Source organism: Lontra canadensis, unplaced genomic scaffold, assembly GCF_010015895.1.
Source record: "Lontra canadensis isolate GAN:19392208 unplaced genomic scaffold, GSC_riverotter_1.0 scaffold90, whole genome shotgun sequence".
NCBI lineage: Eukaryota > Metazoa > Chordata > Mammalia > Carnivora > Mustelidae > Lontra > Lontra canadensis.
In genome coordinates, this window is record NW_022631084.1 from 2,459,193 (window position 1) to 2,463,523 (window position 4,331).

At 40.2% G+C, this 4,331-nt stretch overlaps 1 non-coding gene across 1 annotated transcript; it reads left to right on the plus strand.

The window, feature by feature from the left end:
- Positions 1-3,668: 3,668 nt before the first annotated feature.
- Positions 3,669-3,750, plus strand: TRNAS-AGA. Its single transcript has one exon. It is a non-coding gene; the product is annotated as a tRNA-Ser (tRNA).
- Positions 3,751-4,331: the final 581 nt, after the last annotated feature.

The following is a 4,331-nucleotide window of genomic DNA, read 5'->3' on the forward strand; positions in this document are numbered from 1 at the left end:
ATGGAATGTTCTGAATATATGCATGATGTCCATCTGGTCTGGTGTGTCATTTAAGGCCTTTATTTCCTTGTTGACCTTTTGCTTGGATGACCTGTCCATTTCAGTGAGGGGAGTGTTAAAGGCCCCTACTATTATTGTATTATTGTGGATGTGTTTCTTTGATTTTGTTATTAATTGGTTTATATAGTTGGCTGCTCCCATGTTAGGGGCATAGATATTTAAAATTGTTAGATCTTCTTGTTGGACAGATACTTTGAGTATGATATAGTGTCCTTCTTCCTCTCTTATTATAGTCTTTGCCTTAAAATCTAATTGATCTTATATAAGGATTGCCACCCCAGGTTTTTTCTGATGTCCATTAGCATGGTAAATTTTTTTCCACCCCATCACTTTCAATCGGAAGGTGTCTTTGGGTTTAAATTGAATTTCTTGTAGACTGCATATTGATAGTTTTTTATTTTATTTTATTTTTTATAAACATATAATATATTTTTATCCCCAGGGGTACATGTCTGTGAATTGCCAGGTTTATGCACTTCACAGCACTCACCATAGCATATACCCTCCCCAATGTCCATAACTCCACCCCCCCAACACCCATCCCCCCATCAATCCTCAGTTTGTTTTGTGAGATTAAGAGTCACTTATGGTTTGTCTTTTTTTTTTTTTTTTTTTTTTTTTATCCATTCTGATACCCCGTGTCTTTTGATTGGGTCATTTAGCCCATTTACATTCAGGGTAACTATTGAGAGATACGAATTTAGTGCTATTTTATTGAGGGTAAGGTGACTATTACTGTATATTGTCTTTGTTCCTTTCTGATCTACTACTTTTAGGCTCTCTCTTTGCTTAGAGGACCTCTTTCAACTTGACCTGTACAAATGATTTGGTGTTTGCACATTCTTTCAGTTTTTGTTTGTCCAGGAAGCTTTTTATCTCTCCTTCTATTTTCAGTGATAGCCTAGCTGGATATAATATTCTTGGCTGCATGTTTTTCTCATTTAGTGCTCTGAATATATCCTGCCAATTCTTTCCGGCCTGCCAGTCTCTGTGGATAAGTCCACTGCCAATCTAATATTTTTACCATTGTATGTTGCAGACTTCTTTTCCCTGGCTGCTTTCAGGATTTTCTCTTTGTCGCTAAGACTTGTAAATTTTACTATTAGGTGATGGGGTGTGGACCTATTCTTATTGATCTTGAGGGGGGTTCTCTATACCTCCTGGGTTTTGATGCTTGTTCCCATTGCCATATTTGGGAAATCTCTATAATAATTCTCTCCAACATACCTTCTGCTCCCCTCTCTCTTTCTTCTTCTTCTGGAATCCCAATTATTCTAATGTTGTTTCATCTTATGGTGTCACTTATCTCTCAAATTCTCCCCTTGTGGTCCAGTATTTGTTTGTGTCTCTTTTGCTCAGCTTCCTTATTCTCTGTCATTTGGTCTTCTATATCACTAATTCTTTCTTCTACCTCATTTATCCTAGTAGTAAGAACCTCCATTTTTGATTGAACCTCATTAATAGCTTTTTTGATTTCAACTTGACTAGATTTTAGTTCTTTTATTTATTCAGGAAGGGCTCTTATTTCTCCAGACAGGGTTCCTCTAATATCTTCCATGCCTTTTTTGAGGCCAGCTAGCACCTTGAGAATCATCATTCTGAACTCTAGATCTGACATATTTACCAGTGTCTGTATTGATTAGGACCCTAGCCTTTTGCTTCTTGTTTTTTGTTTGTTTGTTTGTTTGTTTGTTTTGTTTTGTTTTGTTTTGTGGTGAGTTTTTCTACCTTGTTATTTTATCCAGATAAGGGTATATGAAGGACCAAATAAAATACTAAAAGGGTGGCCAAGACCCCAGGAAAATGTGCTTTAACCAAATCAGAAGAGTCCCCAATTTGTGGTGGGAAGGAAGGGGGTAAAAAGAAGTTCAGAAAAAAAAATTAAAAAAAAAAAAGAAAATATATAAAAAAGAAAACGTATATTAGGCTGGTGATTAGGACATGGTCACCCACTTAATTTTGGGAGTATTTTGGTCTCTTAGAAGAAACTTACCTCCCAAAATTTTAGAGAATGAAAAATATATATAAGGGTAAACCCAATGAAGGGATGGAATATCACTATAAAGATGAAAAAAAAATTAAATTCTAAAAAAGGAGTTGATAAGGTAAGTTGGTTGGGAGAATAGAGAAAAAGATAGTGGAGAGAATTTGCTTGGGCTGGAGACTAGGACAAGCCCAGTGCTAGACTTAGGGTGTATTTTGATCTATTAGAAGACGTTGTACCCCAAATTTTTTAGAAGAAAAAAACACCTATATATACAAAAAATATAGTTAGATACAATGAAGGATAAAATAGGAGTATAATAATGAAGGTTCAAAAAAAGATTTTTTTTAATGAAAGGTATTGTTAAGATAAACTAGTTAAAAATACGTTAAAAGAGGAAAGGGTAAAATTAAAAAAAATAATAGAAGAAAAAAATAAAATTAAAAAAGTTTATTAACTTTGCAAGATTAAAGAATCATGGGGAGAAAGCCTTGAATTCCATGCTTTGCTTTCTCCTCCTCTGGAATTCCACTGTTCTCCTTGGTAAGTGAACTTGGTCTTGGCTGGATTTCTAGTTGATCATCTGGGGGAGGGGCCTGTTGTAGTGATTCTCATGTCTCTGCCTGAGGCAGAATTGCACTGCCCTTACCAGGGACCAGACTATGTAATCCGCTTGGGTTCGCTTTCGGGAGCTTTTGTTCCCTGAATGCTTTCCGTAGAGTTCTGGAGGACAGGAATGAAAATGGCAGCCTCCCAATCTCCAGCCCAGAGGAGCTGAGAGCTTGGGGCCCCACTCCTCAGTGTGCCCTCAGAGAAAAGCATTCAATCACTCCTATCTCCTGGGCCTCCAGCTGCACTTGGAGAAAATTGCTCAATCACTCCCCTCTCCCTGGCCTCTGCAGCACTCCAAGCTCACCCAGCCAGTGACCAAGCATCTCTGTCTCTGGCACACAGCTCCACCTGAAGTCTCTGAACCCTAAAGATCCCTGTGCTTTTCCAGGGGGTGTCTTCCCAGATCTTGTGGGGACCCCACTCATGGAGCAGTGGCCTGTACCACAGATAATGGTTCAAGGTAACCCCAAGTTGAGAGCTCACTCCTTGGCTCTGTCTCTATAGCCGGCTTCCCCGCTCTAATACCTGCGAGCTCTGTGACACTCAGGCACCCCTGATCTTTCTGTGACCCTGTGGGACCTGGGGCAATGCTGTCCCCGTGTGGGCTTCACCCTGGTTTAGCCTCTGGAGTAATGTTCCTCAGTGGAGCAGATTTTTTAAAGTCCTGATTTTGTGCTCCATTGTTCCACCGCTTGCCGGGAGTCAGCCCCTCCCCCCGTGGTCTATCTTCCCGTCACTTTGGATTCATTTCTCTGCCAGTCCTACCTTTCAGAAAGTATTCAATTTTCTGTTTCTAAAATTGTTGTTGTTCTTCTCCCTGATATCCTGTTGGAATTGTAGGTGTTTGGACTGGTTTGATAAGCTATCTAGCTGATCTCCTGCTACCTGATGTCCTCTCAGCCTGTTACTTCTCTGCCATCTTTATTCCAGCTTTTTAAACAAAGAGCTGTTACAGTGTAGACTCTTGTGTGCAGAGTCTACATAGATATTACTGCCAAAATTAACATCAGCAGTAGTCGTGGCCGAGTGGTTAAGGTGATGGACTAGAAATCCACTGGGGTCTCCCAGCGCAGGTTCTAATCCTGCCGACTATGGGAAAGTTGGGTTTTGCTGGTTCTTGTTTTCGTTTTGGTGAGTTCTCCCCAGCTTTTTCCGCAGATTATTTAAGGGATTTGTGAATGGTTGGAATACAATGGGGGCCCCAATTGGGCCATAAAAGGACTGCACAAGGGAGCTATGGTGTCATGTGATTGTGGTTACAACCTGGGCCCAGGAGGGGGAGATGGGACAAAACACGCCAATCTGGAACAAAAAGCAAACTGTCGCGAGGTCATGCATCAAGGGACAGCTCCGAACCCTGGCCCCGGGGGTAGCCCAGCACCACCAGAAGTCATGGACTCATGGCATCCTTTTGCTCGAGCGCATTAGCCCCTGGTGGTTTTGTTTTTACTGTCAGGGAGTTAGTTTACTAATGATAGAGTTGATCATTTTGAGGTTTGTATTTGAACTTTTTGGGGGGACATCTTTTTGCTAGAGCTTAATTATTGTATCAAATTCATCATTGTTTAGACCAATTGCATAACATAAGACAGTCACCTTGTTTACAAAATGGAGTCGTCAAAATTTCCAAGTCTCTTCTGGCACTAAAATTTTAATTATTTTAATTTGAATATGT